The sequence below is a fragment of the Cricetulus griseus genome, chromosome 5, assembly GCF_003668045.3.
Source record: "Cricetulus griseus strain 17A/GY chromosome 5, alternate assembly CriGri-PICRH-1.0, whole genome shotgun sequence".
NCBI lineage: Eukaryota > Metazoa > Chordata > Mammalia > Rodentia > Cricetidae > Cricetulus > Cricetulus griseus.
The window spans coordinates 74,285,106-74,310,314 of NC_048598.1; the positions used below are offsets into that span (position 1 = coordinate 74,285,106).

At 38.6% G+C, this 25,209-nt stretch overlaps 1 pseudogene; it reads left to right on the top strand.

Moving 5' to 3' along the window:
* The first annotated feature begins 23,798 nt into the window (after nt 1-23,798).
* Nucleotides 23,799-24,489, top strand: LOC100759444 (annotated as a pseudogene).
* Nucleotides 24,490-25,209: the final 720 nt, after the last annotated feature.

Below are 25,209 nucleotides of genomic sequence, written 5' to 3' on the forward strand. Positions count from 1 at the left end.
CCAAAACAGTTTTGCAAATATGTAACATGAAGCTTCATCACTTACTCTGACTCATTCAGGCCAGCAGTTTGGCTGGAAAAGTTAAAGAAAAGAGATCATATAGCAGACATGCTCCGGGGATCATGCCTAGAATTAAGAAGCAAACTGTCCCCAGGTCTTTACCAAGCAGATTAGGATCTCCAGGGTCTTGCCACAAGGAGAGCCATTTGTACTACTCTCAGTCCTTGTTTTCTGAAGAAGGTGCATGGCTCCTACCAATGTGATATGTACAAACAAACAAACAAACAATAAAAACAAACTATAATAGCCAGTCATTGCCTTTTGTTGAGGGGATGTATGTGAAATCTCCTTGGGCTCCCCCATTGCCTTGTCCATGACAATTTTCTCCTTTACTCTTACTTTCATGGTCTGTCTTAATGAAGTTCCTCTCCATGCATGGGTTTGAAAGGTATGATTCTTCTTCCTTGTTAGCCTGTTTACAATTAACTGCTTTGTCTCTTTCTAATGCTCTCTAATGGCAAGGCCTCATCACTGTCTCAAAGTCTTTTCAATCAATAAAGCTCATTCCTAAGAGGCAATTACATGACAGGAACATTTTTAAACCTACTACTGAAGAATCATTCTCATCCTTTACCCTCCCAGTTCTTCATACTTTGCTAATGTGTGGTAAATTTCTTGGGGTGATTATGGCAGATCTCCTTTCTGCATACATTCCTCTTGTTTTGTCTTTGACTTATATGATGTAGACTGGAGTTAGGGAGAACAGATGATAAACAATAAGTCATAACTTTTACCTCTAGAGCTATGGTTTGAATCTGGAACATCGTATAAATGCCCATTTATTGAAGACTTGGACACAAGCCTGTCATGCTGTAAAGAGAGGAAAGTGTTAGTTGGAAACTGCTTGAAGTGAGTTGAATCACTGGGGTCAAGCCTTTGAAGGGATCATTTTGACAACCATCCCCTTTTGCTCTCTATTTCCTCATTTCCAGGAGGATAGCAAACCTTCCATTTTCTCATCCTCCCATGATTCACTGTTTCTCAATTGTGTAAAACAATAAGGCTACAGTCTATAAAACCAGGGCCCAAAATCAACCTTCAGTTTTTTCAACCTGTTTATTTGAAGTCTTACATTTCTCCTTAAGGTAACTGCAGTGTGGGTGGCTATTGTGTAGCCTCAGTGCCCCAGAGTGTCTGTAGCCATTTCTCCGGAAATAGTTTATAAAATTCAGCTGGTATCTAGGGGCATAGGCCCTTATTATCTGTTCCCCTGGGAAACTTGAAACACAAGCAGTTGTACTTGTTGCGGATTAGGTGATCTCCAGAGGCCTGAGGAATTGGTGGGGGCTGTGAGTGGTGCTGTCTCTTTAAAAGTGCCCTCTATGTCATTCCCCTTCTTGGGCTACCAGAAGGGCCATGGGCTTTGGGAGAGATTGTGTGAGTACCAATGAATCAGAATGAAATGGTGGGTTTGTGTAGATGCATTTGTCTTCTGTAATTTTTAAATATATCAAACTTACTGTAACTGTACAGTTCCAATTTCTGTTGTAAATCATTAAACTGTTTTCCAAATGTTAAAAAAATAGATAGCTCATTAACCCATAGCATATCCATCTGTGTACACACACTATGTCATATGAAAGAAAATATGCTTCAATGAGAAAGGCAGGGAGAGGGAGAGAGAGAGAGCAAGCATGAGAAGAACATTCAGAAAAATTCTCCAAACAAAAGACATGTGCATTTTATTTCATGAGTAGAGGGAAGTCCAACACACATGATCTAGTTTGGGTTGGCATATATGACAAAAAGAATGGAAGTGACATTTACAAGGTGGAGACAGTCTATGGTGATGACAATGGGACTATTGGAACTTTCTTATAGGTGGGTAGCAGGAAACTTAAAGAATTCTTATCCTGGGCATCCATCTACTACTCCTTCCTCCAATTTACCAGATGCAAATGATTTCTGGCATCACTAGAGTACATAGGAAATGGATGCTAACATAACAAGGGCTCATAATGCAGGTACCAAGAATTCAATCCAGCCTGGTGTTGGTGGGGTACTTCTTTTATCCCAGCACTTGTGAGGCAAAGGCAGGTACATCTCTGTGAGTTCAAGAACAGCCTAGTCTACAATAACTAGTTCCAGAACAGCCTCCAAAGCCACAGTGAAACTGCCTCAAACAGCCCAGCCCTCACCCCCCAAAAAAGAAAAGAAAAATTAGAAGTCAATCCATTACATCATGCAGTCTTAAAGTGATGCAGTTGTTTTGGCTAACCCATACGCCAGTAAATAATCCCTCACTTAGGCTCTGTAAGTATATTCGATAACTCACTGATTGCAACAAGTTAGACAATGGGGGCATTGCAATTTGGCCTGTTGGTACAGTATTTGCAGTAAGATGTTTGTTCCCATCTCCTCAGGAAAAAAAAATGTTACAGACTGAATGCGTTTCCTCAAACATCACTCTGCAAATAGCTAATCTTTGGACAATCAAATCCATCCAAATCTCCATTCTCTCTGGGCCTTCATTTTGTGTTTAATTAAAATGTGGAACAACACATCCTGTTTCTCCATATTCATTATTCACACAAAGTTACCAGAGTCACATACAAGTGACAGTACAATATTGAGAATTTCTCTAAAGCTATCACTCACCATCACTCTTCTTCTGTATTTACTGTTGCTTAATAAACAGCAGCTTGCCTTCTCTTAGCGTGGTGAAGCCAGCATATGCAAATCAATAGAGAGTTTAGCAACATTTAATTAATGGTACAATCTGATGATCATTTGTGTGAGCTCATTAAAAGCTGTTGATTTTCTTTACAATTGATCTATAATTTTGAAATAATAGTAAGTAGTGTTATTATAATCAAATCATAATTTGGGGGAAAAGAGAACACTCACATATGGAAATGTACAGAACTATCTAACATTAAGAAGTGAGTCACTTAAAGCTCTCAAAGCAGACACTTTTTCTAAATGCAATCACTTCTTTAAACTAGATTCAAATCCTTGCTAACTTAGAATTGAAAGAAATTGCTTTAGAATGTAGCTACTTTCTATGTAAAAGAAACAACAGCTAAATGTTTCTCAAATGAGAAATATTCATCAATTAGTAGTTATATAAAACTACTATCAAAAACATTACTGAAGTCTAGGAGATGTCTTAATAGACAAGGAGTTGGTAACATACAAGGACAGTGATTGGAGTTCAGATCCCAGTAACAACAGAAAAAGCAGGCTGTGGCAGCACAGTTCTGTAACACTAGTCTGGCAGGTAGACAAACCAGGATTCCAGGGCTTTACTGGCCAGCCAATGGGGCTATAGTCATATTCTTAGCATGCAAACATCAGTGTGATATGTCTGGACCGAATAGCTCTAATATAGAGTAGATTTAGTCCAAGATCAAATATGACTGTAAGGATGCAAGCATTATGCTGGCCTGCCTGTCACCTGGCAGAATGCACTCAGGCAGTACTCTTGTCTGCCCAAGGTTCCATGGTTATATAGTCTGCACACAGGTGCAAAGGATCCCTTAAATCAAAAGACCTTCCAACACCCACTTATGCTCTCTTTCTGATCTCTCTTTTCCACTCTTTTCCTCCTCTCTTTCTCTTTCTTTCTGCTCTTCCATTTCTCTCTCTCTCTCTTTCCTTCTTTTCCCCTGGGAGAGACAGGATTTTTCCTGTCTCCTTCTTGTCTTCTGTCTTCTGTCTTTGTGTTTCCTTCCCTCTTTTCTCTTTCCTTTCCTTCCTTCCCTTTCTAATAAAGCTTCTCATTAAGTCTGCCTGGCATGTTTGTCAGGCCTCCTTGGTCACTGGTCACCCTCACCTGCCATGGAATACCAAGAGTCACCAAGCACATTATTATAACAATGACTACTTCACCTTACTTGATAAGGACAACTTTCTATGTGCAGTTTTCTGCTTTAGCCAGAAATACATGGAGCTACATGACGTATTCAACAACACCATTAACATGATACTCCTGGATCTTTGTTTTAAAGAGAACATAGTTAATTTGATAGACAAGAACATCATTTGATTGTATCTTTCACTATGTAATTCCATTTTGCCTCACTCATCACTTGATTTTTTCTCTTGTCTATTTAAAAAAAAACATAATTCTTTATTGATTCTCTGGGAATTTCTCATCATGCATCCCAATCCCACTCACTTCCCTGTCCCTGCAGATTCACCCCTCAGCACAGCAGCATGCCTGCCAAAAATAAAGTAAAACAAAACAAAACAAGCAAACAAACAGCTTTTCATTCATTCTAGTGGTATTGGTACTAATTGGGACTGTGTCATGCAATATACCCATTTGTCCAATAAGCTCCACCACAAAATATTCACTACAGTGAGTTATTAGTCTGCTGCAAGGCCTCTGCACACCATCATTACTGGACTAAATTCACTAAATTTAGTAATTTAGGACTCACTAAAATTCCACCTGCATATCCTGCTGTTGCCGTGTGTTATGGAGATTCTGTGGGTATTGTTTTGCAGGATCAGTCTCTTCACAGACTCCAGAAGGTCATAGATAGGGTACATATTTGGGTAGGCCAACACAAGATCCTAGATGTAGGTCTGGGAGAATCACCTAAAATTTTAATCCTTGTATTGCAATGAGCACCATCCATGACCAATAGACCTAGTGATATGACATAATAACAGGACCACAGGATTCTGGAGAAAACAATGATAGCAGCCAGTGGGAAGCCAAATGACCTAGGACTCTAAACAGCCCAGTAATGAAAAGAAGTTGGCTGCTGAGAGTGCTCTGATTGCATATCCGCTGATGGGGGAAGAGCAATCTCTCCATACAGGCTTCCAGTTTGAATCAACAATGCTCCTTACTGAAGACACATGTGCCACAATACACACACACACACACACACACACACACACACACACACACACACACATATGCATGAGGAATATACATTTGGTAGCCAGAGTTAAATGTCAGACGTTGTTTCTCCAGCACAGTGCACCTAGTTTTCTGAGGTAGCATCTTAATTATCAAGAAGGCCCAGCTGGCTGGCCAGTGAGGCCCAAAGGATATGTCTGTCTCCTCATCTGGGATGGGAGGTCTGGGGTTATAAGCATATGCATCTATGCCCAACTACATGAATTCTGGGGTTCAGACTCAGGTTCTCCTTATTGAGCCGTCTCAACAGCTAGAGAGTGTTCCTTCAGCTCTTATAATCACAACATGTAAGACTAGGAAAAAGCAAGGTAGCCCAGCAGAGAACAATGGGAATCAAATTATGTGTAACACAGATCAAATCAGGATAAAGCATACACTCACATTTAAAAAAAAAAAATCAGGGAGGAAGTAGTTTCCAGAAATATCTATGCAACTCAGCTTGTCATGAATGTTTAAAATGCAGATATTTTTGTCTCTCTCCAGAGACTATTAGGGTAGGTAGACTAAACAAAATTATCTTCAATATAAAGCATTGGAATGTCTGGCGTGTAAAAATGCTAAAGCAGGAAAAGAAGTGACTGTTTCCCTCTTGATGATGATGTCTTCTGTGGTGGAGATCAGGGAGGGGGACCTAATGAGCATCTAAACAGAAGGATTGGATCATAGTTCAGGAGTCTTCTTCTGGAGTTTCTTAACCTCAGCATTCCTGGGCTATTTCAAATTAAATTGGGGTGTGTGGGGGTCATAGGGGGACTTGAAAGACAGAAAAGAACATGAATTCTTTGGAAGTGGTGATGCAGGTGTTTAGGATGATTAATGTAGAACATGGGATCCACACTGTGACCCATTAACAGAGCACTCCAAGATCTTAGTCACTGAGCCATCTCTCCATCGCCCTGCACTCCTGGAATCTACATTTGGCACTGTTTACTTTGACTATGAACAGCCTAAGGATCTCCCAGAAAGAGCATCCCAAAGCAATGAAATTGGCTCTGATGGAGATTGTCACCAAACATTCACATTTCTATGAAGTTTACCTCACAGAATTGCATCCTTCACCCTTTGCTGTGCAGCATTTCTCTCCTAATTGAAACATTGGTGGGAAGCCTTATTCCAACTCATAATGATAACAGATCTCACAAGTCTCAGAAACCTACTGAGATGTAGGGGGTTCATAAGGCCCTGCCTCAAGAAACAATAGTGGGAAAGAGAACATCTTCAACAAATGGTGGTGGTGTAACTGGTTGCAGACATGTAGAAGACTGCAGTTAGACCCAAGCCTATCGCCTTGCACAAAACTTAAGTAAAAATGGATCAAAGATCTCAACATAAATCCAGCTACACTGAACCTATTAGAAGACGTATGGGAAATACCCTTGAATTAATCGGTACAGGAGACCGCTTCCTGAACATTACACCAGTAGCACAGACACTGAGGTCAACAATTGATAAATGGGACCTCCTGAAACTGAGAAGCTTCTGTAAGGCAAAGGAGACAGTCAGGAAGACAAAACGGCAGCCCACAGACTGGGAAATGATATTCACCAACCCCACATCTGACAGAGGGCTGATCTCCAAAATATACAAAGAACTCAAGAAGCTAGTCCCCCAAACACCAAACAAACCAATTAAAAAGTGGAGTACAGAACTAAATAGACAATTCTCAGTAGAGGAATCTAAAATGGCTGAAAAACACATGAGAAAGTGTTCAACATCCTTAGTCATCAGGGAAATGCAAATCAAAACAACTCTGAGATACCATCTTACTCCTGTCATAATGGCTAAAATCAAAAATACCAATGACAGTTTATGCTGGAGAGGATGTGGAGAAAGAGGAACACTCCTCCACTTTTGGTGGGAGTGCCAACTTGTACAGCCACTTAGGAAATCAGTATGGCGACTCCTCATGAAAATGGGAATGAGTCTACCACAAGATCCAGCAATTCCACTCCTAGGCATATACTCAAAAGATGCACATTCATATAACAAGGACATATGTTCAACCATATTCATAGCAGCATTATTTGTAATAGCCAGAAACTGGAAGCAGCCTAGATGCCCCTCAACCGAAGAATGGATAGAGAAATTGTGGTATATTTACACAATGGAGTACTACTCAGCAGAAAAACAAAAAAACAAAAAAACAAAACAAAAAAAAAATGGAATCTTGAAATTTGCAGGAAAATGGATGGAACTCCAAGAAACCATTCTGAGTGAGGTAAACCAATCACAAAAAGACAAACATGATATGTACTCACTCATATGTGGACCTGCTTTATGATACATAGTAGTGACCATGCTTTATCAGAGCTGTTTTTAATGATGTTGCTCAAAATGGTTTCCTCCCAGATGATGACTGAGAAGCTAATTTAAAAAAAAAATGGTGCCACAAGAGTAACAGAACTGTGCTGTTTTCTGGGATTTTGGTTTTTACTTTTTTTTTTGTTTTTGTATTTGTTTTTGTTTTTGTTTTTTTTTTTCCTTTTGTTTAAATGGAGTGTGCTGGATGTCTCTACAATTTTGTTCAAATGACTACAGAACCTGGAAAAGCCATTGCTGCTATTGACTTATAACATACTGCCATTATTGCTATATATATATATATATATATATATATATATATATATATATGTGTGTGTGTGTGTGTGTGTGTGTGTGTGTGTGTGTGTGTGTATGTATGCTAATTGAAACTCAAATATGTGATGAATCCAAGGTGTTTCAGTGAGTGATTGCCTGTACATGCAAATTTGATTTCATCATTATTAAGTAGTAAAGTTATATGCTTGCCAAAAAAAAGTGACACACTGGAAGACAAATGTCACACAATTTCAACTTTATGTGTAACCTAGAAATGAACTTATGGGAGCAGAGAGCAGAATTGTGGCTATTAGGCTTCAATGTGAGTCTTCTAACAATGGGGAAACAATTGGTTTAAGGATATAAAACTGCAGTTGGACAAGAGGCATGGACTCTGTGAAGTCTTGAGGTCTACTGAGAGCATGATAAATATGGTTGATAACAATATGCTATATTTTAAAAGTAGTGAGATAGTATACTTTAATTGTTCTCAAAAATGGTGAAAATATGTGATATAACATGTTAATTGGTTTAATTTAGCCATGCCATTGTGAACATACTGTATTGTGTATCATAATTGTGCATGACTTTATTTATGAGCTAAATAAATGAATGAAAAAAGAAACAATAATGGGTACCAGGGAACTGAGCCTCTGTTCTTCTAATGAGTCTGCTGTCAGAAGTCATGCTACAGCAGCCTTTTATATGACTCAGTTTCATTTATGGCATCCATTTATGCTATAAGCTATAGCTATGCTATATATTTATATACTATAAATGCTATGAATAAAACCAATACAGAGATGTAGTTCCTCAAATTGGACCTTGATGAACTTGTTTCTTTGGCCTGTCATTTGCACTGTAAGTCAGGTGAGTAGATGTGTACTTTCACAGAGACGCACCATTCTAGCTGCCTGCAATCCTCCAATCTATTGTACCACTCTTCAAACTCTTGTTCTGCTCCCAGTGCTCATGGTGCTTCCCACACAGCCCTTCTTTTCTCTCCTGCCTCACTGCCTATTCCTATGGCGCAATCTACAAAATAAATATTAGTAAATATTAGTAACCTTAGCATCTCAAACAGAATCTTAGTCCCCGAGCTCCTGTCCATCATTGGAACACTTGATGAATAATATATGTGACCCAGGACTGTGGCCTTCTTCATCCTGTCATGGACAGAATGCTGTGACTTTAGGCAGCTCAATTGGAATCAGAAGGGAGACGTGCCTAGGCCTGGTGCTGGTACTGTGGGGCCACAAGAGGTGAGAATACAGAGATGAAGATGAAAATCGCTGAGATAATCATCATGGTGTACTTAATCACATGCTGCTCCTACTTTCCCACCAATTTCTCTTCCACAGCCTGATTGACACTAAAAGCAGATGCATGTGGCTCAACTTAAGTTACCCTGGGTAGGTAAAAGCATCAATGTTTCTTTATACACTTTGCATGTTGTGCTCCACAATCCTTCTTTGTTCTGGGCTCCAACTGTATTCTCTCATCTCATTTCTCATCTTTGTCCTTTTAGCAGGACCATCCAGGTCATTGCAGAAGGCTTTCATGAGAGAAAGAGAGAGGCCATGACTTTTGCAATAAGGAGCTACTTGCTCTAAACACAGCTCATAATAAGATTGGTAGCTTCCAAAATCTTCATTGTTGACTGGATACCAAATTCTCCTGCCTGTTACGTAAGTTTTAACAAGAAAAAGGCGAAAATGAGTCCCAAGCAAGCAATTTGTTGGAATGCATTTGCATAGTTTATATTTTCATGGAATGTCTACTAACATAGGTCTTTTGCATCTGAGTCTAAACAAACCATTTTATCTTTCATTTGTCAGCCTTTCATTTCTACACTTCTCCTAACCCTGCCACCCATGTTTGCTAGGCAAGCCTCCTTTCTATTTCATAGTTGGTCTACCAAGGTCTTAAATACTCCAAGTTGATTCCCATAATGCCTCAATTGATGAACGTCTCCACATGCCCTTCCCTGTGCTGTACAGCAAGGAACATACTTTCCTCTGGATCTTTCGGCCCCAGTGTGAGCACAAACATATGAGCACATAAGGTCTGTTAGACTAACCTATTAGCAGTGTTCACATGTATTAAAAAGAGTCATTGAATGAATGCATTAAAGGGGGAAGAAAACAGGAGAAAATGTTTTAGCTTTATTTCTATTGTTTGGCAGATATCCTAACAAACTGTAACACTGGAGGTAAGGCTTTCTGTCGCTTAACATTACAGGATGTTATCCATTAGTTCACAGAACCCAAGGCAGGAACTTAAAGCATCACATCAACAGTCAACAACAGAGAGAATGCAAATGCATGGACACTTGCTCTCTTTCTTGTCCTTTCTACTCTTTGGGTCTGGTCTGGGAGATGGCACCCCCTTCGTAGGATGGGTCTTCCTACATGAAATAACAATCAGATCAATGTATCCCTGGCATATTCCCAGATCAATCCACACTAAGCAATTCCGCATTTGAAATACTATTGATAGGCGAATATACATGATGGGGAATTATATTTTAAAAAACCATCACAGAATTAATATTCACAGGAAAGTGATCATGCAAGAATACTGACAGCAAGTGGGACCTAAGATTCCCCACATTTGAACAGTTAAGGTGAAAGCTAGAGTAGAAACAGCCTTCATAATTTTGAGTAGAATCCAGAACTCTGGGTGTAATTAAAAGAAAAGAAAATACTGACAAGACCAACATCAACCCTCTGCTTTTTGTTGCAAATTAAAACACTATCTTATGGCTATGACACATCCATATATTTTCACAGATCTGTACATCATGTGTTACAGATTAATCCCTAAAATTGTAACCACTTGAGAAAATTACCATCTGAGTTGCAATTTATAACCCAAATTTCAGGATCTGCACCTTGATAAGTGCAAGGAAAAGAAACAAAGGCAGTCAAGACACAAAGAGGTTAGGAGGAAGTATCCTCTCCACACACCCAATCAGAGCAGGGCCATTTCCAAACTGAAGTTTTCCATAAACAAAGGAAGCACTTGGATTTTCATAGGTTTTTCACATTTTTATGTTGGAGTGGGACAAAAATGAGCATGCGCTGTGTGTGTAGGATAAGATTTGAGATCATGCTCAGCTTGCACCCTGACAGTTCAGGTGAAAATAAATGAAACTACACCATGAAGATACATTAGCACAGTATTTTTCCTCTGTAGGTTTCTTAGTTACTAATAAAGTCAAAGTGCATGATGTGCTCAACGGGTCATATTTGAGAACCTAATACCCAATAGATCTAGTTCCCTGAAAAGACCAACGCTTTCTTTATAGAGGAAGGAATTGAAGTTTTCATCTGAAAGAAGTTTGCTTGAGGGGCTGGAGTTATAATAAAGCTCAGCTGTTAGAGAGAGTGATTGCCTTGGCAAGCACAAAGCCCTGCGCTCCATCACTAGCACCAAAAAACTGGGTACTCCACAGATGAGAGCAGGATGATCAGAAATCCACTGCAATCCTTGCATACTACATACCAACTTTGAGCCAGTCTGAGGTACATGAGACTATGTAAAAAACATGTTCATTTGGCACAATCATGTATTACTTGGTGGATTGATTATATCATGGGACCTCTTGAGTAAGACATGTGCCTGGCCCAGGGAGCCTACATGGAGACAGGTACAGAGGTTAGCCACTACATACAGCCTCTAGATACAATCAAGGGACACTGTAAGCAGGAGCTATATGTGGTTGGAAGCTTACCCAGGTGTATAATAAAATTTTTAATTCAATAGTATATGACACCCAAAAGCAATGATAATCTGTGTAGACTAGTGAAAGCATAAGCCATCAAACGTTATTGATAAGCAGTACTGAAGATTTGTAAGTGCAAGTAAGTGTGTTCTATAATCCTGTGTCACATACTGCAATGAATGTGGTTTCAAAGCATCAGCATAAACCTGAGCAAATCCTTTGTGCTGGGGTGAAACAGCTACAACATCACATGGGAAATTGGTGTGTTTATCAGCTCCATTATAATCTTCTAGGCTGAAAGGTGTGTGTGTGTGTGTGTGTGTGTGTGTGTGTGTGTGTTGCTTTGGGATAGGACATCAAGCAGCTTGGGCTGGCGACAAATTCACTATGTACTCAGGGATGACCTTGAACTTCTGATTCCCACTGCTTTTGCCTTTCAAGTTGTGGGTTAACGGTGTGGACAATTTGGTTTAAGCAGTGCTGGAAACCTAACCCAGAAGTTCTTGCTTGTTAGTTAGACAAGCATAATACTAGTTAAGCTACATCTACAGCCTCAGGACCAAACTTAACCTAACATTTCTTACATAGTACATAAGCATGCTATTAACTCTGCTATATCTCCAATCCCTGGACCAATAAAGTTGATATGAGTCATCATTGACTAGTATACGTTTATATGGTATCTATTGAGTCACTCAGATGTATATATTAAAGAAATTGATTAATACCATGAAACAGGGCTCAACAAGAAGCTACTTAGAGAATGACATATCATTGACAATGAAGTTGATGCACAGTACCCTGCTTAACCTGAGTCATAACTGATTTCCTTAAGGGTTTTGCTCTGAAATGAGATAAAATAATGTCTTAGATTACACTTACTCAGTGAAATATCAGGAAAATGAAATAGCATTTCCTGATGGAGAGAGAATGAAGTGTGAAAGTCCTTTGTTTTTCTGAGAAAACATGCTGCTAATGAATGTGAAAAACACCTTTTCCAGGAGCTTGTGGGAACAAAAGAGGAATTATAGGTCTTTTGTTCACTACTGTTGCAGGGCTTCTTTACTGTGGCTGAATGAAGACAGGGTGAAGATAGTGCCATGAGTAATTGCAGCTGATTCCTCTGAGGCTGCCAAGGTTGGAAGACATGGTGTTGTCTTGGCATGAGACACCAATTGTCACTATGTGTACTTTCAGAGACAAGCACTGTGCCATGTATGTGCTCAGAGCACAGCAATGCAAATACAGTTGCTCTACCGGAAATGATCCTCTGAGTGTGCTGGATACATTGGAGTGACCAGAGTACTAGAAGATACTTTAGGCAGTGGGAAAGGAAGCATTTGCTTGCTATCCTGGCCCTGGGGAAGCAGAGACAAGTGGATACCTGGGACTCCCTGGTCAGCAAGCTGTGCTGAAATAGAGAGGCCCAAGCCAGTGAGAGGTCATGTCTCAGAAAACAAGACAGACAGCTCCTGAGAAAAAAAATACAAAGGTAGTCTCTGGTCTCCATAAGCACATCACAGATATACATACACAATACACTTATATATAAACATACATGCAGGATTGAATTATATTAATGAAATGGACTATGCTGGCCAAATATTTTAGGTGAGAATTGGAAAGAAATAAAGAAAAAGACAGAAAGAAAGAAATGAGGGAGTGAAGAAAACAAGGAAAGAAAGAAGAGAGAGAAGGAGTAATAATAAGACTAGGGGTTCATATTGTTTCCAAACAACAAATTTTAAGTCATTGGAGAAACCTGTTTCGCAAAGGTCACCACCATACCTTATTACTGATTAAATTCCAAACCATATTGTACTCGACCTCCATTAGCCTTTAGCATAAGGTCATCATCCACTTGCTGCTTGGATTATGGAAAAGAGCTCTGAAGTTGTGACCAAGAAAAGTGACATTCAGGTGCTAGGGCTATTCATCCTAGGTGAAACACTGGCACATGAGGCTATTTTTCTCAGGTACCCTGAGAAGCATGCTTCACCTATAGCAAGAATTCCCCGACTCCCCAAGAACACAAGATTCAATGCATTGGGTTGGTGGGTTGCTGCAGTGACTGCCTGATTTAGTGTCTTCCCCCTTTCCAAATTGTCTTCTTCAGTTGACATGCTGTCAGTCTCCACCAGTCCTCACAATGTCCCTCCTTTGCTCATGAGTCATACATCCACTCCAAAGATATTGAGGAAGGTGAGTGTGAGGAGATTACAGAATTGTGTGACAACTTCCGTGGGCATTTACTTGGCATGCCCTGTAAAGGCTGAGACTTCTTAGGTAAGGTGTGGTGAGTTCTCCAAACCACCTACAATGGACACTGTGTCTTTCTTTTCTTTCCATTGCCATGATAAAGTACCTTGAGAATGCAATGGATGCTTCATATCCCAATCAATACTCTATAGCTGGAAGAGAGATGTGGTGCTTTAGAGGCTGGGTCTCAGTACCTGCATCTCACAGTGTCATGCTATGAAGCAGACTGAATCCTGGCAGAACTGTCTGCATCTAGCAAACTTTGCTTGTTGTTTTTTTTCTCTCTTTTTAAATTTATTTTTTGAGAGGTCTCATGTAGCTGAGATTGCCCTTTAACTTATGATCATATTGCTTCCCACTTCAAGTGTGGAAGTGACAAGTGTTCTGTACCATGCCTGGGTTCTGTTCTCACTCAGGACTTGATTGTGCAACTCAACTGACCTATACCTTCAGATATTTTCAAAATGTTATTCATAGTTTAACTTTGTTCACTTATTTCTTAAGACACGACCTTGTATTTTTCTAGAAATGAGCAAATAAGTAAATAATTAAATAAAATACTTTCACAGAAAAAATGATTATATTAATGCCATTGTTAGTATTTCCTAAGAGTCTACAAAACAGATCATTTTTTAATTTTATTAAAAATATCACTTGCTAAAAATTTGTCCCTGTAATAGATTCATTCGGCATATGATGTTCAGTAACTATTCATGTCTCTAAAATAGAAGCGTGGTTTTTCTCTTATTTTTCTGCTAGCTAGAATATCTTATGACCAAATTTCCTTTATTTCTCTTAATACAGTTTTGGTTGTTGAACATGAAGCCATTCTACTGATTTTGATTTCAGAGTATAGAGACAGAGAGGAAACAAGTGTCTCTACAGCTAGAGAGATGGGTTAGCAGTTAAAAGCAATTGGTGATCTTTCAGACAACCAGATTAACTTCCCAGCACTAACAGTTAGGATCACAGCCACCTGTAACTCCATTTCCAATGCATCCAACACTATTTTTCACATCTGCAAGCAGACAGTCCACAAGCCTATATGCATACAAAACAAACACACAAATTAGATAAAAACAAGCAAGTCTTATTAAAAATATCATCTCTGAAAAAGTATAACAGTCATAAAATATTATTTAGTATGTATTAATTGTAAAAATTTTAATTAGTATGTATTGATTATAAAATGTATTTATTTTATTCTCATCCATGTATATAATGCTCTTCTATCACAGTCATTCTCCATTACCATCCTTGCCTTTCTCCTACTCTTATGGATTATCCTTTCCATTTTTCAATTAGCAGACTCTGCACTTTCATATATTTTCAGGTTTTCTTTATTTATGCTTATGTGTACATTCTTGGATGTACACAGGGGCCAGACAAGGATATGAGATTCCAAAGTTAATGTTACAGAGATTTGCAGGACTTCTGGCTTGTTATGTGGGTACCAACTCAGAAGACAAAACCTCTGGCCCTGATGATTTTGAAGTAAGAATTTTTAACAGCTAAGTCATTATTCCATATCATGTATTTTCTCTTTTAAATTTTTACTGACATTTACTCACCAATTGTGTGTGTGTGTTGTGTGTGTGTGTGTGTGTGTGTGTGTGTGTGTGTGTGTGTGTGTGTGTTTGTGTATGTTTCAGAGGACATGCACATGCACATGCCACTATATACTTCAGGAAGTCAAAGGACAACTTTAGGGAGTTATTCTTTCCTTCCATAATCTTGAATCCACTTTTCAATCTTATGTTGTCAGGCAAAGATTTAGACACCTATACTTGCTGAACCCATCTTACTGACCCATCTTTTTTCCCCTGAGGACCTAATGAACTTTATTTTGTTTGATTTCAGGAGCATGAATGAGAGAATGCTTACAGATATGAACACTTTTCATGGCCATCAGTTACCATAATGTCTTTCTCTTTCTCATTAAAGAACACTTTGAGAGTTACCATCTCATACATAACTTTATGGCTTGAGTTCACATTTTTTCCATAAGATTGTATGAGTAACTTGACAATATAGGGGAAGTGATCAATTTTCCCTTACAATAGGTGGAAGGAAATGTTGAGCCCCATTTCACCAAAAGCAACATTTTGTCAGTTGTGTAAGTGACAACTCTATGTTGTTCTCTTCTGTGAGTAAATCAATTAACTCCTCTGAGCAGAAAGACTGACCTTGTCCAGAAGAAATCACATCTTTAGGAATCTTCATAACATCTCATCATGCAGTGTGACCAAGCACTGGGGATAAAATTAGTTAATTGACAATGCATAGACAAAGCACATAAAGCACATAAAACTGAGTTCACAGAGTGACCAATCTCATTATTATCATTCTCAAATAATTAATGTCACTTTAAATGTAGACTGAAATAAATGACCTCCATAAAGAAATAAAAGGGAGCATTCTGTATTTTTTCTATCTGTGTAAGATTCTTGAAAAAGCAATACTAATGGCATGTTGAAGCAACAATGAGAGGAGAGAGAGAGAGAAAGGGAGAGAGAGGGGGGATACCAGTGTTGCTGTGGGAATTGGGAAAAAAAGGGACTTGAGAAATTCAAAGCACTGCAGGATGTCTTCCCAACAGTGTTTTTACTCCCTGGTTTGTTTGTGGGGATATATTCACAGTTGTGTGCACAGGTAATGTCTACTCCTTTCTACTCCTTTCTACTTAATGTCTACTCCTTTCTACCTCCAGAAATATATAATAGGAAATTGCACTTCAATACAGCTATTCAAATCTTTCTCTTAAAATATTTTCATCTGAACTAAATAAAATTGTTACCTTTGGAGTCATACACCCCCCACCACTTTTGGATGTGTACCATGTCCAGCCTTCATGACATCTACACCCTCTATGCAGGAGAAACTAAGGTCTCTAAGAGCTAGCTGCCTCCTTCTTGCCTCTCCATTTTATATGTTAGCATCCTAAGACCCTCTTCCCATGGAGACATATTTGAAAGAAATCAATATTATATTCAACATAAAATTAATTCAGAACCAAAAGCACAGTTTTTTCTGTCTCTCTCTCTCTCTCTCTCTCTCTCTCTCTCTCTCTCTCTGTCTCTCTCTCTGTGTGTGTGTGTGTGTGTGTGTGTGTCTCTCTCTCTCCCCTTTGTGTGTGTCTATCTTTTTCTCTCCTTCTGACATTCACAAACTTACTCATTTTATATATGTATGTTTGTCTGTGTTGATGTGGGTGACTGTGCTTACAGAGACGTGAAGAAAAATCTTAGCTATCATTCCTAGAATACCTCATTTTATATATGTATGTTTGTCTGTGTTGATGTGGGTGACTGTGCTTACAGAGACTTGAAGAAAAATCTTAGCTATCATTCCTAGAATACCATTCAACTTTTTTTAAGGTAGTATCATGCACCAACCTTGAACCCACCAAGTACACTAAGATGGCCAGACAATGGGTCCTAGGGATTCAACTGTCTCCCTCCACACCCCCAGAACAAGAATTATAAGTGACTCCATCACACCAGAAATGTTATGTGGGTGCTAGATATTAAAAAAAAGATCCCCATTCTTCCAAAGCCTGCATTTTACCTCCTGAACCACCTTTATTTTTCTCATACATTAATTATTTGGATAGATATTCACAATTAAAAATGAAAAACATTACATTGCTTTACATGTAGAGAAACTAATGGATGAAAAGAAGATGGTGATGATCACCCAAATATGGTTGATGTGTTCCCCACATCAGCCTTGCTCAGACATTGTGTATGAGTTTTATTGCTCTGCTGCTTGTTTATTTATGCAGCATGCATGTTTAATAAGTGCTGTGAACACGACCTGGATATTCTGTCATTATTCAGATGCAAATGCCAATCTTCACTTCTTTTGGGCTCATAGGGCAGAGAGACAAACCAAACAGAGACCCACTTTGAGTGCTGTATGAGTGGTCATACAAGCCTCCTGGTAAAACCCTAACTTTATATCCGGTCTCCCTGACTCTTTCTTAGTGTGCATATTGGTGGCCAGTAATGGTCAGCAATTTTGCTGTTCATTTTTAATGTTTACTGATAATATTATATGTAAGCTTTGGAAATCAGAAGGATAAGACTTTCCTAAGAGCTAGTCCTTCTACTCAGAGTTGAAAAGTGTCCTGCATTGAATGTTTACTCCTGTTGTACTATAAAATTTGACTGCTGTTAGAATGAAACCCTTTGACTACTCTGTCAATATATTGTACAGCTTCATTAAACTACTATTTATCCTTTGATTTCAGTATTTATTTCTAGGCCTGTGGCAAATAAATTATGTAAACAAGCAAAGTCTATTTTTCATATTTTTTATATATACTAGGTTGGTGGGATGGCTCAGCAGGTAAAGGTACTTGCCACCCAAGCATGTAGATCTGATTCAATCCCCAAGACCCAATGGGTGGAGGAGACAAACTACTCCTGCAAGGTGTCCTCTGACTTCCATACATGCTGTGGAATGTCCCACCCACACAAATAAATGCACTATTTAAATATAATCCAAATATTCATTTTCTTTTTAATTTAACAAGATTTTTTACTATGGTTCACAGATGACATAGTTTCAGAGAATTGCATGAAGTTGTTATCAAGAGGAGGCATCAAACTGTAGTCTCAGAGCCCCAATGTTTTATTGTTACTTTCATTCATATTTCTGATGTTAGCAATATTTTTAACAGACTGATTTCACAAGAGGTCTCTGAGTCACTCTCCTTATAAGGATTATAATATTGACTTATTTTGCTTTTAGGAATGAACTTGTATTCAGAAATTTGGGGGAAACTTAAGCTCCCTGAGAATTCCACTCTTTGTAAGAAAGAAAAACAAATAAAATCTCTCTGTGCAGCATATTGTTTCCTTTTTCAGATAAGGGCATTTTTTCTTCTGGGCAAAGCAATTTATGCTATAACACCAAGAAAGGAAAAAGTCAAAGGTAAGCAGTGCACGGCCTGCAGTAACTAGAAAATGATTCAGGAGTGAGCATGCTTCCCCTTTAGCCCAGGCTGCTTTTCACAACCAGAATATATCCAAACAACTATCTGTGGGGAGACAGCCAAATAAGAAAGTCCATTCCTCAGTAACCCTGCCTGACTGTTAAAATGCTCTGTGGTCCTTTCTGAAGACTCTGGTACAATGGAATCTACTGCAATTAAAGGAAATTAAAAACAATATCAATTATCTACAAATGGTGCTGGGAAACTCTGTGGTAAATATTTGCTTGGAGTGAGAGCATGATGAACTGACTTTAAAACCCCAGAGGAAGGTGTTCGAGTGCGTACCTATGCCCCAAGGACACAAGAAGACATGAGGGACAGGCTGATTCCAGGGCATTCTGGTCAAACACTTCAGCTAATACAAGGGTCCCAGATTGAATGAGAGATTTTGTAGCAAAATAATAAGGCAGAGGGACTGGAGTGGTGACTAAGTGATTAACAGCATTCACTGATCTTGCAGAGACTGGGTTTCACATCACAGATCCCACAGGGTGACTACAGCCATCTGTAACTCCAGCTCCAGAGGATGCAACACACACTTGTGGACTCTGGGCACTGCACAAAGATCTTGTTCATGTGCAAGTAAAACACCCATAAACATAAAATTAATCTCAAAAACTAACGTTACGAGCAATTGAAAAAGATTCTGACCCAGACTCCCCATGCATATGCCACAAATATACATCCATCCACACACATATACTATATACCTACACATGTGCACACATGCATACACCACTGCACACACAATATAAGCACACATATATATCATAACACCGAACACAAAGCAGCCCACCTGTATTCACACACACGGGCACACACACATATGCAAATATACACATCTGTGTCCAACATACACACCTAGAGTTTCCAGCTATGTATTTTCTTTGCGTGTCCAGGCATTGTCAGTGCTATATAGAATGGAGACATATGTTTCCCATTAGCTTAAGGGCATCATGTTAAGCCTTCTTCTTTATTCTGCATTCCTGAATCTCATATTTTGCTCTAACACACAACACTAGGAAGCATGTGTTGATTTCATTTCTTCTTTTTTCTGGGGTTGCTGCTGGGGGCAAAAGCTCTGTGACATTGATGTCATTTGGAAGATTCCCTATCCTATCCTGAGGCTGGTGATCAGTACAAAGCTGTCAGCTGCAATGTCCTGGGAACTGTGCTTGATTTTCAGGCTAGATGTGAGAAACAGAAACAAATATTAACTAACTCTGTAGAGGAGTGCTGCCTCCACTCACTTCTCCTATCCACAGTTCTACCAGGATCCTGGGGTTTGCAGGGTCATCACTAAGTAACCCATATTTATGTGCTATTTTTAACTTCATTTTTCAAGTGATTAAAGAGAGAAAAATAGAAAAGAGAGAGGAAAGGGGATAGATAATAGAAGAAAGGAAAGGAGGAAAAGTATGAAATGCTGCAATGTAGAAAGAATGTACCTGTAGTACTGATGTTGTGAAAACAAACAAAAGCAAAATAAAAGTTAAAAGCATGGCTGTGCCCCATAAACTGAAAGTAGTCTCTTTTTTAGAACAACCTAATTGGTTGAGTAATTGTAGTAGCCATCTATAGTAGCTCAACATTACCGTGCCAATGAGTAGTAACCAGTCTAAGCGGGGCTTCAGTCAGATCCAGCTGACTTGCCTGGTTCTTACCTGAGAAGGGGAGTGTGGATTGAGAAATATCAGATAAAGATGCTTTGGAAAAGACTTAGAAACAGAACAGAGTCAGAAGGACAATCTAGTGAATACTGAGCACACCAAGTTTATTCTTTAACATTCTAGTATACACCAACCAAAAAGGGGAAAATTCCAATAGACTTCTTTATAATGATACAAGGAAGAAACAGACTTTATTCCTTAATTCTCCAAATATTTGGTAACCACACCTTAGACTAAATCGCTCATTATATGGCCTTGAGTGTTAAAAGTAACCACTCCTCAGACCACGTCTCTTGTTATTTAGATAAGACATTCAAGATCAAAATCAAACATCCTACAGTAGTCAAACTTTATATATTTAGGACTTTTACTTTAAATTTAAAAGATTAAGAATAGTTTTGAGCTCTCTGACTTTAGGTCAAGATGAAGTGGAGCCATCTTTATGGACACCAAAAAGTAATTTTTAAAGAGGTATTTAAATTTGAATTTTGTGTTTAAATGTGTTGTATGTTTGTGCACTATTGTCAGGCCTATTGTCAGTGAATGTCAGAAGAGTCATGGAATCCCTGGAACTTGAGTCCTGGATGGTTTGTGAGTCACTATGTTGCTGCTGGGAACTGGATATGAGTCTTTTTCAAAAGCAACAAGTATTCTTAAATGGTAAGCCATCACTTCAGCCCTCAATTATCTATTTTTTATGAAAACCAACCACAGACTCCTATGTCAGACCCCACATGCAATCTACAGAATTCTTGCATTGTGTTTTCTCGTGATTACTTTAAGCTACACATAGAAAAATGGGCCTATCTGATCATAATGAAGTCAAATTTAGACCATGTGCCAAGAACTCTACTGGATTTAAAAAGGTTTTATTGCACTATAATTTGTTAAAAGAGGAGGGGGATTCAGAAGACAGCTTTGAGTATTTGGTTCTCTCATTCCACCACGTAAGGTTCAGGGGCTGAAATTAGGCCTTTGGGCCATGCTGCAGCACCTTTAACAGTTGAGCTGTTCTGTTGTCTGTGGGAACTCTGTTTTATATGAACATTACTGGATAATTCAGTGTACTGAACACAGAGAATATCACTTCTTAATAGGTTTCAGTAAAAGACCTCTTTCATAAGAAGGTGGTGAGCAATTGAGAAAGGAACCTGAAATATACTCTTGATCATGAACATACATTCAAAATATAAATAAACACATGTCCACAATTTTTTTTTATTGCAGTACCATCAGAAAATCTCATGTGTGAAAGTCTGGCTGAATAAATTCTAACTTGTGATGTCATGATATCCTGATATACTGTGAATCAAACAGGCTAATAGGAAGACACTAAAATGTCCTTTTTTCTAAGTGAATATGGGAGGAGTGGATAAGTGTTGAGCCTATTATCACCTAGGAACTCAGTAAAAAGTCAATGCACTACTAAATCTCATGTTATAGCTCCAGTAAAGATGTAGAAATGTGAATTGCAGGGAAAAAACTTTGTCTGATGAGTTTTGTGTAGTGATTTATATAACACATTGCCTTAAAATATATTATACACATACAAATACACACAAATATTAAAATCATTAATGGTAAGGAAAAACTTAAAATGTAATTCTAAAAATAATAAATGATAGGGTTTGGGTCAGTAGTTCTATCACTACAGTGTTTGCCGTCAGAGAATGAGACCTGGGTTGGAGCCCCCAGAGCATACATTTAAAGGTCCATGTGTACTGCTTAGTCCTTTTCATGTTGTTGTTGTTGCAACTAGATTCAACCTAGAGTCATATGGAAAGACAAAACATCAATTGAGAAAATACTTCTTTCATATTGGTCTGTAAGCAAGAGTGTGGGGCAATTTATTGATTCATTGCTGATTTGGGAGGGCCCAATAATATGGGATGCTCCACACCTGAGCAGGTAAGTAGGTAGACAGTCCTGTGTTTTACACAAAAACACATTGTACAGGTCAGGAGGTGCAAGGCAATAAGTGCCCAGGTTACCTCATAGTCTCTATTTTAGTTTCTACCCCATGTTCCTGTTTTGATTTCCTGCTCTGGTCTCCTTCAGTGGTGGACTGCAATGTGTAAGCCAAATGAATCCTTTCTACCCCAGGTGTTTTGATTATCATGTTCATCAGAGAAATAGAAACAATTGAGAATGTTTGGGAATGGTGTCATGAATTTGCAATCCCAGTATGGGGAGGCAGAATTTGGAGGATCCCTAGGTATCACTGTCAAGCCAGTCTACCCAAATAAGGATTCCCACCCTCTGAGAGACCCTACCTCAAATATATATATATATATATATATATATATATATATATATTTGTATATTGCCTAAAATAAGAATATCTGAACTTGATCTCTGTCCTCTACAACACACACACACACACACACACACACACACACACACACACACACACAGAGAGAGAGAGAGAGAGAGAGAGAGAGAGAGAGAGAGAGAGAATAACATTGTTGTACTTCAAACCAGTAATATAACTAGTCAAGAAACAAGCAAGTTTATTTGAAGTAACTTTTGAAAGGATTACTTTGCTTACAATCATAGGAAAGACAAAATGAGTGTTACATTTGTAAAAACAAACTCTCTTGGGAGATTCCTTTTTCATAGGTTGTGGTGGAACTATTTACATATTTTACACATAATCAAAAATTAGAATGAATGTGAAGATCATTATAACATGCAAGGGAGGTGATATTATGTTGAAAGAACCTGAAAGTATGGGACAGGGAAGAGGTGCTACTCACTGACTTCCAGTGCCTAAGCTCTTGGTGCTGTGTCTTCTCAACCCTTCCCCCAAGGGGTGTCCCAGCAGGGTCACGAACAACAACCTTTTGAAACAAGAAATTGTTGATGTTTCCTGGAACAGGCAGTACAAAATCATTTGTGGTTAAGGTATAGGTGAAGGACAACCCAGTCCTTGAAAAAACGATATCTAATCATAAAGAAGAATGAAACCAGTTTGTCTTTACTATAAAATGGCTTTTAAGTGTAAGATGAAGGCAGGTTGATTCATCACGAGTACACATTGAGTACGCTGCACGTCAGGAATAAGGAACACCCCAAGAAGAGTGAAGCACATCAGAATGGTAGGAGGTAGGCTGAAAAAGCTTTCAGTGGCTACACTTAGCACATTTCACCACTAAAGCAAATAATGACTATCAGATTACAATCTTGTCAATGGAATAAAACAATATGTGTTTATTTACATGTACTTGAATGGAGCAAACCGTAAAACTTCTCACAACAGAGCAGCTAGCTTTACAATAGTGGGTGCTGAGTATTGTGTTTAATGGTTTTAGACAAAATCGTCAGTTTATAAGAAAACTACAGGGTATGTGGTGAGTCCTGGGAGTTTTACTTGCTTTGAAAGTGTCTCCTATGTTTTTGGTTGTGAGCTTAGCCTTTAACAGCTGAGCTACACCGACCTGGCACGATTCCTCTGCCTGCCCTGTGCATGTGAAGCCTCTGGATCCTTCGCGAGGTTCTGCCACCAGCCGCTCAGGGTCGGTGTAGCTCCCTTCTCCTGCTGCTATGTCTGTTGCTCTGGGGTGGCGTGTTCTGCATTTCCAGTCAGCTCCGGTGCACCAGAGAATCTCCAGACTCAGGCACTGCCACACCATGGCTTCTGCTTTGTAGGAGTTGCAGAAGGACCTAGAAGAGGTCAAAGTGTTGCTGTAAAAGTCCACTAGGAGAAGAGTGCGTGATACTCTAACTAGTGAAAAATCCAAGATTGAGATAGAAATAAATAACAAGATGCAGCAGAAATCCCAGAAGAAACCATAACTTGACAATGAAAATCCAGCTGTTGTGGTTGCTCCTCTTAGAACAAGATAGACTGTGAATATCAGTAATTATGGATGGGATCAGTCAGATAAGTTTTCGACAATCTACATTACCTTAATTGGAGTTCATCAGGTTCTCACTGAAAATGTGCAGGTACACTTCATGGAGAGGTCTTTTGATCTTTTGGCAAAAATTCTCAATGGCAAGAATTACTCCATGATTGTGAACAATCTTTTGAAACCCATTTCTGTGGAAAGCAGTTCAAAAAAAGTCAAGACTGATACAGTTATCATCTTATGGACAACGGAAGCAGAAAACACATGATGGGACTACTTAACTCAGGTAGAAAAAAGAATGCAAAGAGAAAGAAAAGCCTTCCTATGACAGTGAAACAGATCCTAGTGAGGGATTAATGAATGTTCGAAAGAAAATTTATGAAGATGGATGTGATGACATGAAACGAACCATTAATAAAGCATGGATGGAATCCAGAGAGAAGCAAGCCTGAGAAGACACGGAATTTTGAGACTTTTAAGTCCTTTAGGAACTGAGATGTGGAATACTCATGTTTCCAGTAACGGAATGCTGTTGAACTGCACATAAAATTTAAAAGATAACTATTTACACAGCCTTCTAAGTAAAGACAGGAAATTCTCCATTTTTTTTACTAGAGGATTTGATTTCAATAAATATGCTTATTAAACTTTCTCCTTCAGTTTCTTTAAGAAAACGTTATATGGCATTCTTATTGAAATGTTAAAAGGAAGTCTTACATAATAAAAATGTTCCTTTGGTTCTGCCTGAGAGGTAAAAACAAAGTAGTTGCCTATCTGTGACTGACATCTCCCACTAATGTAAAAATAAACCCCAAATTTTGCATACGATTCAAATTTGTACAGGAACTTGAAGTTACTATAAACCCGTTACCCCTCATTACCATCTTAAACAACGTCTCTGCCTTGTGCTACCATGTACTATTGATTTAAGTTTATTTATGAATATAAAACTCAAACAAAATATAAATGGCAAAAATAGACCAACATCTTATATTGGTAAGTACTACCATGTATCAATTGGCTTATAAAATTATAACCATGGTGTAAAAGTTTGAAAATTCATCTATTCCTTTGTTCAATAAAGTTGAAGTTTTACATAAAAAAATAAAGTGTCTCCTTGCAAATAGCCTCTTGACTAAAATGCCCTAGATTAGAGATTCTGCAGTGGAGGAAACATGCAGGTATGTTGG